Source organism: Pelophylax lessonae (genome assembly GCF_965119305.1).
Source record: "Pelophylax lessonae genome assembly, chromosome: 5".
NCBI lineage: Eukaryota > Metazoa > Chordata > Amphibia > Anura > Ranidae > Pelophylax > Pelophylax lessonae.
The window spans coordinates 469,889,529-469,905,631 of NC_138772.1; positions in this window are offsets into that span (position 1 = coordinate 469,889,529).

Here is a 16,103-nt window from a genome sequence, read left to right on the forward strand (position 1 = left end):
GGTGGTTAGTATGTTTAGGAGAGGAGTGGGGAGTGTATGGAGGCGGGAAGTATGTGCAGGAGAGGAGTGCGGAGTGTGGAGGTAGGTAGTATGTGCAGGAGAGGAGTGGGGAGTGTATGGAGGTGAGTAGTATGTTCAGTAGAGGAGTGCAGAGTGTGGAGGTGGTTAGTATGTTTAGGAGAGGAGTGTGGAATGTGGAGGTAGGTAGTATGTGCAGGAGAGGAGTGGGGAGTGTATGGAGGTGGGTAGTATGTTCAGTAGAGGAGTGCGGAGTGTGGAGGTAGGTAGTATGTGCAGGAGAGGAGTGGGGAGTGTATGGAGGTGGGTAGTATGTTCAGTAGAGGAGTGCAGAGTGTGGAGGTGGTTAGTATGTTTAGGAGAGGAGTGTGGAATGTGGAGGTAGGTAGTATGTGCAGGAGAGGAGTGGGGAGCGTATGAAGATGGGTAGTATGTGCAGGAGAGGAGTGGGGAGTGTATGGTGGCGGGAAGTATGTGCAGAAGAGGAATGTGGAGAGTATGGAGGAGGCACTATTACACACAAGCCCTGTGAAACATGTGAATATAAATAGCAAGTGAAGTGATTCCAAGCTGTAACTATGCATAAATTATCCATACCTGGAATTCATTTTTAATGCCTTCCCGCAAAGCCTATTGTAAAATTACGGATGGGCGGGAGCACTGTTGTTCTGGGAGAAAATTATTTGATGTCCTCCCAGAATCATGTCTCGCGTGCGCCCCGTGGGCCACACTCCGGCATGATCTGTCTCCCGCCGTGTCCACTTGACACGGCCAATGACAGATCACTGTACAGGCCTGTTACAGGTACCATGTGATCCCTGTGGCCAATCACAGCAGATCACATGACAGTTGTACACAATGAAAGGCTTTGTTACATGTCTTTCATTGTGTACTATTGTGATGAACCCTGTGATTGGTCATAGTCATTATTTGGTACAGGCAAGGCCAATGACAGCCCATCTGTACCATGTGGTTAACTGTGGCCAATCACAGCTCTTCAAAATACTAAACACTGAATGAGTAGTTTTCATTCAGAAAAAAATGTCTGCTTATAACTGTAAAATGCAAAGTTACAAGCAATTATAGCGAGACAACAATTGATACATGTAGCAACGGCAGCAAATTTGAACCGTTTGTTCACAAACTCTGGAATCCATTTGTATAGACTGGTGCGCTGAAGCACCAGCACTATGTGAGTGTTTTTAATCTTTTAAATAAAACACTTTTATATATACATTATTTGCACTATGGATTTTTCTCCATGTGGATGGCTTAGCACATTACCGGCTGATCGGGAATTCATATCCTGGAAGAAAATCACTTAGTGCTTCATTGTGGCAATCTAGGCTACTATTGAACAAATCTAAGCTCACATCCCATAAGGCAGGGGTGTCAAACTCCATTTCATCATGGGCCGCATCAGCATTATGGTTGCCCTCAAAGGGCCGGTTATATCTGTAAGATTAGATGTCCAGATCACCCCACACCCCCTTACACCCTTACATAAGATGTCAAAAGCCCCCCCCCCCACCATCAGAAGTCAAGAGTCACCCACCCTTCCTTACATCACAATGCACCCCTTTACCTTGTGCTGCTGCCAGGAAGAAAATGCTGGTGGATCTGGGAAAAAGAGCAGGGTCTGGAGGAGAACCAGAGGAGGCCTGGAGTCAGCTTCCAGAGTCTGCTGAATGCTGAGACCAGGGGATGCAGATGCAAGGTGGTGTTACAGCTGAACAAAGAGGTGCAGGATCTGTAAGAGGAGTTCTGCCCTCCTCTGTGCTGCGGAATGCTGAGATGGGGGGGGGGGGGCAAAGACAAGCCTTTCTGCAGCTGCACAAAGAAGAATCTGACAAAAGGAGTTCTGTCCTCTCTGCTGCCAACTACAGAGACAAGGGGGGGGGTGCCGCAGCTGCAGCAGAGGTGTAAGGGCCACATGAAATGGCGTGGGGGGCCGCATTCGGCCCGCGGGCCTTGTGTTTGACACCTGTGCCATAAGGTAAGCATATAACCTTAGGGGGAGTTACAAGAGGAAAAAACACCAGATAGATCGCTACATAACACTGCAGCTACGGATCATCTAGCAGAGTGGTAATTGAACACTGGTGATTGATTGATATTCATCAAAATTACAGACTTTATATATATATATATATATATATATATATATATATATATATATATATATATATATATTATATATGCATTTGGTAATTTATTTAATATTAGAAAATTGAACAGTTCACTGGATAATATCATAATTTAACACACAAACACGGATTTTTTACATATCTTTATTGATATAAAATATTATTCAGGTTATCTTTATTTTAATAATCACAACACTACTTTTTCATCTTTTCATAATAGTATTTGTATGCGCAGCACTTTTACACACAAATAGCAATTATAGCATGTAATAAAAAAAAAAAAATCTTGTAGTAAAACTATATTGCTGTGGACACTTATCTAAAAAAAAAAAAAAATAATCAATAGAAAAACAAGTAATAAAAAATATTTTAAAAATTATTACATTTTTTTTTTTACATACTGTCAGTGTCCCTGATCACCGCCACACCATTCGTATAATGACACTGTTATTTTCACCAAAGAAATGTAGCAGTATACAATTTGGTCTAAATTTATGAAGAAAGATTATTTATTTGCAAAATTTATAACATAAACTAAGAAAATTAATTTGTTTTTTTTTAATTTTTGGTCTCTTTAACTTTATTTTGCAAAACATAAAAAATAAAAAAAACAGTTGTGAATAAATACCCCTGGAAAAAAAAAAAAAAAAACTCTAATTTTGTGAAAAAAAAAGATAACATTTTCATATGGGTACAGTGCTGCATGGCCGCGCGATAGTCATTCAAAGTGTGACAGCGCTGAAAGCTGAAAATTGGCATGGGCAGGAAGGGGGTGAAAGTGTCTGATATTGAAGTGGTTAACACATAAGCATACTTACAATGATCAGCTTTTATTAATTTATGTAAAAAGCTTTATCCCAAAAAGCAAAAAAAAAAAAAAACTGTTGATGTAACTACTTAATAAATATTAGCTGGAGTTTTGCTTTAAATTGTTAGTCACTTATGTAAAGTCTTATGTAAAGTAGATCTAAATCTTCCACTCAATCTAACACTACCCTCTCCACTGACTAACAATCTTAATTGCCACTCTTGGCTATGTTGCTTCTCCATAGATGCAGTGGAGCAGTTAAAGTGGTTCTAAAGTCTAAATGTTTTTTTACCTTTATGCATTCCCTGCATTAAAGTAAAAAACACCCCATTAACCACTTGCCGACCACCCGCCGCCTATATATGACGGCAGGTCGGCAGGTTCCTGCGTATCTCCCATACCTGTACGGCGGTTCGTGGGAGGGATGCGCACCCACTCACCAGCGGGAAGCTGATCCATGGGGGCAGTGGCCGCCATTGCCCTCGGGCACCCACGATCGCTCCCTGTGAAAAAATAATGGCGGTCTGCTGTTGTAAACACAGCAGACCGTTGTTCTCTCAGCCATCAACACAGAGCTCCCGTGTTCCTCCTATTTAGGATCACAGGTCTCTGTGTTGATTTCATAAGCCATCCCCTCCACAGTTAGAAAATGCCCCTAGGCTCACATTTAACCCTTTGATCACCCCTGGGTTAACCCCTTCCCTGCCAGTGTCATTATTACAGTAACAGTGCATGTTTTTAGCATGGAACACTGTAGTAATGTCACTGGTCCCCCCAAAAGTGTCACCAATGTCAGTTAGGCGCCCGATCTGTCCGCTGCAATGTCGCAGTCCTGCTAAAAATTGCAGATCGCCGCTATTACTAGTAAAAAATTAATGAAATATATAGAAATTACATAAATATTTCCCCTAGTTTGTAGACGCGATAATTTTTGCGCAAACCAATCAAAATAAGCTTATGGGGATTTTTTTCTACCAAAAATATGTAGCAGAAGACAAATTGGCCTAAAATGATGAAAAAAATGTGATTTTTACATTTTTTTGGGGAATGTTATATAGCAGAAATTGAAAAATATTGTTTTTTTTTTTTTTCAGACTTGTCCCCCCTTTTTTTTGTTATAATTTGATATAAAAATCGCACAGGTGATGAAATAGCACCAAAAGAAAGCTCTATTTGTGGTAAAAAAAAAAGGACATCAATTTCATTTGGGTACAGCATCGCACAACCGCGCAATTGTCCGTTAAAGTAATGGAGTGCCGAATCGCAAAAATGGCCTGGTCATTAGGGGGAAAATCCTCCAGAGCAGAAGTGGTTAACTGCCTCCCTCCCTAAACTCTAAACACTTACCTGACTCCTACACCGATACAGCATTGTCTGGTCTGTAGCGCTGCTGTTCCCTCTTGTCTCACAGGAGACTCTAAGAGCAGCGGGAGCCATAGGCTGTAAGTCAAAAATCTGTGAGAAGGGAGTGTGGGGGATCACACTGTGTGTGTCTACAGACACACTCAGCCCAGCTTGGGAGCATACTCACACGTGTGAGAAGAGGAGAGTGGACAGCACCAGCGGGGGGACCCCAGAAGAGGAGATAAGGGGCCTCTCTGTGCAATACCATTGCACAGGGCAGGTAAGTATAACATCTTTTTTTTTTTTTTTTACAAAAACATTTTTAACTTTAGAATCATTTTATTGTAGACACCCTAAGACAGAGATGTGTCTCTGGCTGAGCACCAAATGCAAATAAGGTAGCCACTACTTTCAATGATTTGCAAGCTACACTATACAGTATATTTCATTTTTTGCATTGCCGGCTGCGCTAGGAGGCAGTGCCTTTTTTTTTTTGTAAGTTTAGTTTTATTTGAAGTGTACAAAGCATACACTTCGTTCACTGCAATGTCCGATGCGCTGCAAATTTACACTGTTATACAAGCTGTACAATCACTACTTTACATTGTAGCAAAGTGTCATTTCTTCAGTGTTGTCACATGAAAATTATAAAATATTTACAAAAACATGAGGGGTGGACTCATTTTTGTGAGATACTGTATATAGAGGTTGCATGAAGAGTCTATTAATGAGCTTAGGTAAAGTTTTGATTCTGACATATCAAATTATCTACGGCTCACACTTCAGCCTCAAGATTTCCTATGCATTATGCATAATTCCTCATTAGATAGATAGAAGTGGGGTAGATTTACTAAAGGCAAATTTACTATGCACTTTCCAAAGTGCAGTTACACTTTGCAAGAGCAGTTGCTCCAGAGCTTAGTAAATGAGCAGAAGCTCTGCTGACTTCCATCATCCAATCATGTGCAAGCAAAAATGCATTTTGTTTAATTTTCCTTGCATATGATTGGGTATTCTTTGCAAAGTGAAGCTTTATCTCATTCAGTAAGCTCTGGAGCAACTGCACTTTGCAGTCTATTTGCCTTTAGTTAAACAACCCCAATGCCTCTTGTCTCTAATATTTTGTATGGTTACTAATATATGTATGTATACTGTATACCATGTTATAAAATGTTAAGGCTGGTATAAAAAATGTATGTATTAATCATTAGTTGCCCTGATCAATATAGACAGTCCCTATTTTAGACACTTCAAACCTACGATGTACTGGCAGGTGAGCAGGGAATCATTTGTCTTAGGTTAGCCATAGACTGGAAGATGTCTTACCAAGAATAACAGTTGGTGAAAGATTTTGCCCATGCCTGCCACATAGCTATGATCTGCTGAAAGTTACCTGCCTTGGGCCAATGCTGTATTCAGTGACATCATGAGGACAAAGCTATGTCAGTGATTTGGCTATGTTTAGCAGCAAACTCACGTCACACAGTGTCGGGTTGTCACATCTAATAGCTAAATGTGTCATTTTGCTGCAAAATCAGCCCGCATCTCTATAGAGGAAAAAGAAGAGTTGCCAAATTACCCCAAATGATGAGCAGAAAGTCACGAAGCCTACTTCCCTGTCATGCCAAGGGTTGGCCACACAAAAGATCCAAAATATGCTTCATGTGCCCAAAGCCCTACTTTCATTTAAAGCAATGTGCAAGTGCAAACATGTTCTGTGGCATAACAGCATGGCATGACCTACATACAAGTGTAGAAAATGCCTCAGTGACCTCTTGTTAGCAGTACATCACATCAAGATCAGCTCTGCTGAGTGTGCAAGCAAGGGCAATGATTCTAACATAACTAATGAAATCCTTTTAGACAAAACTCTCATATGTGAGAACAGCATGCATATACTGTAGGTCTTTATTTAAATTCTAGGCAAACATTTTGATGCTTTCCACCTCTCGAATTACGATAGAAAATCCATACCTTGTATAAAAAAATCTTAAAAAACAGAGACCCCCCCACTTCAATAATTGCATCAGATAGGACAGTACCCTTAAACTACAAAGCTGCCAGCCAAAGGCTCTGATTAGAACCTTGGTCTAGTATGATGTGGGGAACGGGGAATAGCGATCCCCTATGGCTAACTCAGGTGCTTGTAATAATTTGGAAGGTAACTTCTGGATAGCACTAGGTTGTTCTAAGGCCGGCCATACATGGGTCGAATTCCAAAATAATTTTTTTTTAGAAAATCTTAACTAAGAATTTTTGTTCGAATTTGGCACCATTAGCGGGCCATCAAATTTGAGTGATTGGGCATGTTGGAAATTTTATTGGAAAACAAACAATTTTCTAATCAATGATGGAAGAATTGTGGGAGAAATATAATCGAAAAAGAAATGCGCACGAGAGCAAGAAAAAAAATTCCCGTAAAGAAAAGAAGATTCCTGGCCATGAAAATTCTTATCTGTAGCAACATGAAGTGAAATTAAAGGCTTGGTTGGTCGAGATTGGAAATCAATGGTGGCACCATCAGATCACAAAATGCACTGAATGTTTGATTTTTGAAAGGAAATTTGTTCAGAATTCAACCCAAGTATAGCCTGCATTAGCATTGCCTAGAATGCCCTATTTGACTGGAAATATCAGAATGTGTATAGCTACTCTTATTGTTTACTTGGGGTAATCAGAAAGGTTCCTTTGGCACCCTCAGTCCGGATTTTTAGTAATCACAAACATGATTTGCTTACCAGCAATTCATCTTTCCTCACTCTTCTGTATTTCTCAAGTAAAAGTGATGAAAGAAAATTTGCTAATAATGCATTATGTATAGGACCAAGCTCCTCACCCATGTGAAATAATGTTAATATCTTGAAATTGGATATTACCATGAAAATTCAAATGGTTCCACCATCATAATAATGTCTCTTCTTTTCAGTTCTTTAGAATAATTCCCACTGTCAGCTCAGTGCCATATTATTGTAATGACTGCATAGCCTGCGCCTCGGGATCTTACGATTATTATCAGATCAGAGGAGCAGCCATGTAAATATTTATATATTATACAACAATTATTCTAATTTTGTCAAAGCTTCTACTAGAGTGTCTTGAATATTGCTAAAACATTGCATTTCACTTAATATAATAAGTCACATTGTAAATTCTATAAATAAAATATCTAATTCTGTGCTGGCACAATGTTTAGAGGTGAATATTACATTTCTGAAGTTTTAACCCTTTAAAAAAATTTAGAACTATGGTAAATTGATGTATGGTTGCTATGCAAGAAACGGGTTTTGTATATTTAGTATAATATAACAATTCCAGCAATAGGGGGATTTACTAAAACTGGAGTGAGCAAAATCTGGTGCAGTTCTGCACAGAAACGAATCGGCTTTCAGGTTTTATTGTGAAAGCTTAATTGAACAAGCTGAAGTTGATTGGCTATCATGCACAGCTGCGCAAGATTCTGAGTGTTCAGGTTTTAGTACAGTAAACCCATTGTGTATTATCACAAACATCATTTTAAATTATGAGTATAAATGTCAAACACCTAAACACTTCCATATTATCACAACTCTGTACTTGATGTGGGAGACCAAAAAGATCCTTTTAACTGAGTTTTTTTTTTTTACCTTTAAAGGGAATCTGCCAGGATAGAAGCATGGGGGCTGGTTTTTTTTTTTTTTTGGCCTAATTCAGGTCAAAAAAACCTAAAATTTACTTTCTAAAGTTATGCTGGTCTGTAGACAAAGGTTCTACTGCTTCCGGCCTGCGGGGACAGTTGGGAGGCCACATTTCTGTTGTGAGTTTCTTATGAAATGTATAATATATTTGCGTAGGGTAAGCACCTCTGCCAAGTTGTAATTAGTCCCCACTGGGGAGATTTTCCCTAACGTCTTTTGTGGTCACTGGGGTTGCATATGAGCAGAATCACAGAGACACAGATAGAGACACAGATAGCAAAAAAAAATATTGGTAGAGTGGTGGAAGGCTCAGAATCTCAGAAAGTCACCAATACAGAAAGTGAAGAGAAGTCTAAACAGCAAGGACATAAACAACAACAGTATACTGAAGTTCTAGCCCTTTAGCACTCTACCCAAAAATAAAACCAGTTAGTCAACCTTTAATGCTATCCAGGGGACATTGTAGCTGCGCCTAGGTCAGAAAGTCAATTCATTCTGACTTACACTGAATGATTATTCATTTCGGACTGTGATTCGGCAGGGATCTCTCAGGAGTTCTGTGATAGATTTTATACTTTTTGTCGCTAGCTTTGCGCAACCTTCCTGCAGGACCATAGTGATTCAAGAGGAATTCCAGATGTTGATATTTAATACATAGTTGTATTGGTCCACCTTGGAGCACTGTAACTCTATAAAAACCATACCTGGATGATGCCCCTGGAAGCTGGAGATTACTGAAGTTCATAACACTACTACAGTAATTTCTACTTGCTTCTGGGTCCCATGCTGAGTGGCTGGCCTAATTCATTCTGAACACAAGAAGTCAGCTGCTCAGCATGGGCACCATTCAGCGAATGCTTTGCATTTTCTGAAAGAATGTAAAGCGTTCACTGACTGGACGAGGTGAAGAAGTGAGGTGGACACATCATTCTCTCCACCCCATCTAATCAGAGAACCATTTGCACAGTGCCATCTTAAGAGCCTTATAGGCCCCTGGGCAATGCAGTGCACTGGGGCCCCCTGCCTACACAATCACGCACGAGAATAAAAATGCAAGGTAGTTGTCTCTTGTAGTATATATTGGTCCCTGTAATATGTATATAGTAAGGTATATACTCCAGGTAGTTGTACTCTCTTGTAGTATATAGTGTTCCCTGTAATATGTATATAGACTATATACACATTACAGGGAACACTATATACTACAAGAGAGTACAACTACCTGGAGGATATACCTTACTATATACATATTACAGGGACCAATATATACTACAAGAGAGTACAACTACCTGGAGTATATACCTTACTATATACATATTACAGGGAACACTATATACTACAAGAGTCTCTTGTAGTATATAGGATTCCCTGTAATATGTATATAGTAAGGTTTATTCTCCAGGTAGTTGTCTCTTGTAGTATATATTGGTCCCTGTAATATGTATATAGTAGGGTATATACTCCAGGTAGTTGTCTCTTGTAGTATATATTGGTCCCTGTAATATGTATATAGTAGGGTATATACTCCAGGTAGTAGTTGTACTCTCTTGTAGTATATAGTGTTCCCTGTAATATGTATATAAACTATATACACATTACAGGGAACACTATATACTACAAGAGAGTACAACTACTACCTGGAGTATATACCTTACTATATACAGATTACAGGGAACACTATATACTACAAGAGAGTACAACTACCTGGAGTATATACCTTACTATATACATATTACAGGGAACACTATATACTACAAGAGTCTCATGTAGGATATAGTGTTCCATGTAATATGTATATAGTTAGTAAGGTATATACTCCAGGTAGTTGTCTCTTGTAGTATATATTGGTCCCTGTAATATGTATATAGTAGGGTATATACTCCAGGTAATAGTTGTACTCTCTTGTAGTATATAGTGTTCCCTGTAATATGTATATAAACTATATACACATTACAGGGAACACTATATACTACAAGAGAGTACAACTACTACCTGGAGTATATACCTTACTATATACATATTACAGGGAACACTATATACTACAAGAGAGTACAACTACCTGGAGTATATACCTTACTATATACATATTACAGGGAACACTATATACTACAAGAGTCTCTTGTAGTATATAGTGTTCCCTGTAATATGTATATAGTTCATAAGGTATATACTCCAGGTAGTTGTCTCTTGTAGTATATATTGGTCCCTGTAATATGTATATAGTAAGGTATATACTCCAGGTAGTAGTTGTACTCTCTTGTAGTATATAGTGTTCCCTGTAATATGTATATAGACTATATACACATTACAGGGAACACTATATACTACAAGAGAGTACAACTACTACCTGGAGGATATATACCTTACTATATACATATTACAGGCCAGGGACCAATATATAGTAGGTATATCCTCCAGCCAGGACAGGTAGTTGTCTGTCTCTTGTGTCACATCGATTCGATCCCATCATTACCATCATGCCATGACCATGAGAGAGTTAAAAAAATATATAATTTAATCAGTCAGCCTGGCAGGCTGGCTGTGGCAGCCTTACCTTACAACGGCTGCACATGGGAGGAGGTGGGTGAAGGCGGAGCCAGTCTTCTTCTAGGGTCGAGACGGAGCCGGACTGGAGAGGAGTGAGGAGGAAGAGCCGACGAGGAGGAGGATCCTCCTCCGAGTCCTCCGCTGAGGCCGGCGGCGCTGTGCATCCTGGGTCTGCACTCTGCTAACGTCACTGGTTGCTAGATGCCAATCGGGCTGGCCTTAGCAACCAGTGTGCACTGCAGTGAAGACTCGAGCCACGGCCGCCGCCGGAGGGGAGGAAGCAATAAGGGGGGGGGGGCCCGGGCCGGCGGACAACGGAACGGGGGGGGGGGCCCTAGACCACCAGGGACATGCCACCATCCATGTGGGGCCCCTTGGCAAGTGGGGCTACCGGGCAATCATCGGGCATGCCCAGTGGAAAAGACGGCCCTGGCTACTGTGGGACCCTGGATATGATTGGGCCATGGGCAGATCAGCCACTTTTTCTCTATAGCCAGCCTTGTGTATGAAGAGCTAAGAATTGGTTAGCTGGGAGCATGGAACAAAATAAGTTTAAGGGAAAGAAGTAGAAACAATTTTATATAAGCCTCTGTGCTCAAACCCAAACAAAACTATCTACCCAGGGCAGTGAATAGAAAATATAACTAGTACAGGCAGCATATTTGTGGAAGCAAAAAAAAAAAAATTTAAACCATAAGCATTACAAGTGAGCTTACTAACACACAAAAAAGCAACGTTTCAGGTCACTTGATATTCCATGTGGGGTCTGTGGTCATGAGGATAATGATGGATTCAGCAATAAGTGGACGAGGCTATAAACTATATTTGACTGATGCCAGTATTCAAGTTCCTAAACAAACTATACAACAAAATTGAGTCAGGTAAGCCACATTGTTGGAGGGTGTAGTAATGAAAGATTTAATTTAATTTCGTTCATTGACGGACACAGCTTCATATCTTCATTGACCATTGGGTTATGATGGTCTTCCTCGGAGTGAGACACTAGGCGGAAATAGGGCTAACAAAAGTTAACAAGGATTTGACTACACCCATGGGCAGTCTCAGGGGTATACTCCCACTTCCTGCTCTAGAACGTCAGTTTTTTTCTGCCTAGTCAGGAGTAAGGACCTAGCTCCTTGTTGGGATCTCTGGTCCTGGCATTTTTTCCTTTTTCTTTCCTTTTTCTACTTTTATTATTTACTGTTCCTGTGAGAACTACAATCAATTCAGTGTGAGAACTACAATCAACTGCCGGACTTGGCGACAGACTGGATATTCTAGATCCTTACGGTCTCCCCAGTCTGGCCAGCGAGCGCATGCAGACTGTAGGTCCACGCTCAGTCAACTGCAACATAGCCCCACAGGACGGGGGCTTGGCGGGGAGTGGAACATCTCGCGTGGACACACATGACTGGGACACGGCCTTAGTCACAGTGTACCCCTGGCCTGCAGCTCCCCCATTCCAAGATGGGGAAGTGTTCTGCCTGGAGTGGTGCCCGCACGGATTCCGAAGTTCTGGTGAGTAGTTTTCCCCCATTTTCTCCTCTGGGAAATTTCGTGTGGAAGCGGGCCCATTCTGAGGTGGTCGGTCCCTTCTGTGACCACCAACCTCTTTGGTACCCCATTTTTTATCAAAGGGCCTTTGATGCTACCCCCCGAGGCTGTGCTGGTGGTGTGGGATATGTGTATGGGGAGCTGTGTCCGGGAGTGGCTGGGAGCACAATGAGGCAGTTCCCGCTATAAGATAGTACGGTTTTCCATGGTGGGGGGGTCCCTATTTGAGCCCCCCTTGCTGTCTGGCATACCTGTGAAAGGCCCTTGGGTCCAGTGTGCCATGCTCTCGCTGCTTGGTGCTGCCATTTTTTCGTTGCTCACTGCAGAGGAGCTCAGCGGCCATGTTGGTGTAGGTTCCCAAAGAAGTCTATGGGCAGCCATTATATGGTAGCCACAGGAGCGGTGTGCAGCAGGAGGCCTCTAACGGTGACATGGCCGTTTCACTTTCTCTCTGCAGGGCATGAAGCTAGCTGGCTGGTGTTTCTGACTCTCCCTGTGTATGGTGTGGTGAGTCTCTGGGGGTATATACGATCCCTCCTCCTGCTGTAGCGGTGCTGGGACCAGTAGTGCCACAATTAAGTGGTAGTGCAATAACATCCGTTTTTTCTGCACAACATTTTTGAAAGATCTAGTGGTCCCAGGTTTCCTCATGGAACATTCAGAGTGAGTGTCACCACGGGACCCTCTCTGAGGCTGAGGGACCCTCAGAATCTACGTCCGCCCTGGTGGCCATGACGGCAGTCCTGGAGTCGCTGGTTTCAAAAGTGGATTTGGCCCTACAGAAAAGACAGGGAAAGAAGCGCCCTCTGCCCTCACCTGCCCCCTCTGTGTCTTTAGAATCTGAGGCTGATATGTCCACCGCGGACTCCAGCAACCCCACAGGTTCTGCGTCCACGCAATTGGAGGGCTCTGATAGTGAGGATGAGCCCTCTTCCATGTCTACCGCGCAAGAAAAGGCACTTGTTGAGGCACTGATAGTATCTATGCGGGAAGCTTTAAATATGGAAAACACAGCTGGCGTTGGCTGCGCCAGTGCAGTTCGGTACTCGCAGACCGTCCAAGGCAGTTAAGGTGTTTCCTTTTCCTGCCTATTTTGAACAGATTGTCACTAGTCAGTTGAGCTCCCTGGTTGGGATACCTAAACGTTTTGCTCGGAGGTACCCCTTTGAGGAGACCCTCTTGAAGAAACTAATGGTTTCGCCAGTGGTAGATTCGCAGGTTTCCAGGCTGAACAAGACCACCTTGCTAGCAGTGGAGGACACTCCATCCTTTAAAGACCCTGCAGACAGGAAAGCTGAGGCCCTGGTCCATCATCTGTTTATTGTGACAGGTTCAATATGGAGGCCTGTGTTCGCCATTACCTTAGTCTCTCAGACTTTAACAGAATGGGATAGAATCCTGCGCCAGGATTTGGAAGGGGGTCAACATCCCCCTGAGCTGGTGGAATTACCAGACCAGTTGATACAGGGGTTGCAGTATATCTGTGATGCCTCCCGTGGATGCAGCCATGTTGGACTGCAGGGCGTCTGTGACTGCGGTGACCCTCCGCCGCTTGATTTGGTTAAAATGTTGGTCTGCAGACCAAACGTCCAAAAAAGGTGCTGACTGATCTTTCTTTTGTGGGGGATCATCTGTTCGGAGCCTGGATGGAAGAGATCATTAAAAGTCTCACTGGTGGAAAAAGCATGCTGCTTCCACAGAGCACTAAGGGCAGAGAACCTAGGCGCAAACGTGGTCTGGTGTTCTCAGCCCATAAGCGGCCCTTTCCTCCTCCACAGGACAATAGTTCCAAACCCTCCTGAGTTTTCTCGGGGGGTTCCAAGAGACCCTGGATTGGTAAGTCAAAAGCGGGTCCCTCTGGCCCTGCAGGCAAGTCCTCTTGGGCTTCGCCTTCACTTCTTTCAGGATAATTGGACCTCCTTCATTCAAGACAAGTGGGTTCAGGAATTGGTACGATTCGGTTACAAGATTGAATTTGGGCCCTTGCCTACGGCAAGGTTTTTTCTTCCAACCTGCACCTGTCCCTGGATCAGTTGCAGGGCCTCATGGGGGCAGTGTACGGTTTGCTCTAGTAGGGGGAACATTGCACCATTTCCACAATTGGAACGCTTTCAGGGTTTTTATTCACACCTTTTCACTGTCCCCAGGAAGGAGGGCAAGGTTCGTCCAATCTTAGACCCCAAGGCCTTGAACCGCTTTGTGAGGATTCAAAAATTCAAGATGAAGTCCATTCACACAGTAGTGGCTTCCCTTCATTAAGGGGATTTTTTGGTCTTTATCAAGGATGCCTATCTCCATATATATGGCCTATATATGGCTAGCATCAACGCTTCCTTCGCTTTGCTATGGGAAAAGAACATTATCAATTTGTGGCGTTACCCTTTGGTCTCGCATCAGCTCCTCGGGTATTCACAAAGGTGTTGGCCTCGGTGCTCGTCTTACTCAGACAGAGGGCAATTGCGGTACTGGGGTACCTGGACGACTTTCCTCTGCGAGCGGGGTCGCGTTCCATCTTACAGAACGATCTGGATATCACTGTGCAAACCCTACAAGAGTTTGGCTGGACACTGAACTTTCAGAAGTCAGCTCTGACTCCATCCAACAGGTTGGATTATCTGGGGCTGACTCTGGATTCAGTCTCAGGTCAAGTGTTTCTTCTGGAAGAGAAGCTGCAAAAGTTGCAGCATACAATTCGGCTTCTGTTGCTCAACCATTGGTCATCTCTCAGGACTTGCATGCAAGTGCTGGGGTTGATGGTTTCCACATTTGAGGCAGTTCCATTTGCTCAGTTTCACACCAGACCTTTGCAGAGGGAGATCCTGGCAAAATGGGACAAGAATCCTGGATCCCTGGACAATCTGATCAGGTTGACCCGGGGTACGAGGGGCGTCTTGCTGTGGTGGCTCCGCTCCCCGGCGCTTCATCAGGGGAAATCCTTCCGTACGTTATACTGGACAGTGATCTCCATGGACGCGAGTTTGTCTGGGTGGGGAGGTACCCTAAGCAGGCACTCGGCCCAATGGGGTTGGACTCGGGAGGAGTCCGTTCTGCCAATCAACATCCTGTAAATCCGGGCGATCAGACTTTGTATGTCCCAGTGGACGGATCATCTACAAGGGTTTCCAGTAAGGAATCAATTGGACAACACTGCGGACGTGGCATATGTCAATCATCAAGGGGGCACGAAGAGTGCCCTTGCAGCCAAAGAAGTGGCTGGCATTCTGAGGTGGACAGAACGACGTGCTCCAGCCCTCTCTGTGCACATTCCAGGGGTGGAAAATTGGCAGGTGGATTACTTCAGACGGCAGGCTCTGAGTCCGCGCGAATGGTCCCCTCTATCCAGAGGTGTTTCAGCCATTGTGCCTCCAGTGGGGGACTCCGGATGTGGACCTACTGGCTCCTGCCAAGACTCCTGCGCAGGATCGAAGCAGAAGGGATCCCGGGGATCCAGGTGGCTCTGGACTGGCTTCGTCGATCTTGGCATGAGGAGTTGGTAAATCTGGTCGCCGATGCTCCTTGGCGTCTTCCTCCCAGGGAAGATATGTTGTCAAAATTACCGATCTTCCATCCTGCTTTTCAGTCGCTGGCTTTAACTGCCTGGCTATTGAAAGCCAGGTACTGAAAGATAGACGATTGTCGGATTCAGTGATTTCTACTCTGTTAAGAGCAAGAAAATGTACTTCGCTGAAAATTTATCATCGGTTTTGGAAGACGTACAGTATATTACTTAGTGTGAGGCTCGGGGTGCCTCCCCCCGTGCTTTCTCAATGTCGCATCTGCTGGAATTTCTACAAGGGGGTTTAGAAAAGCGCTTAGCTCTGGGCACCATTAAGGGCCAGATTTCTGCGTTGGCAATTTTTCTCCAATGCCTGTTAGCCTTGAATACCTTGGTTCACACTTTTGAGTTTGCCATATGGCCCCTCCTGCGACGTCCCCGGTGCCTCTGTGGGATCTTAATTTGGTGTTATCTGTTCTTCAAAAAGCACCTTTTGAGAATATTGGTGAGATTCC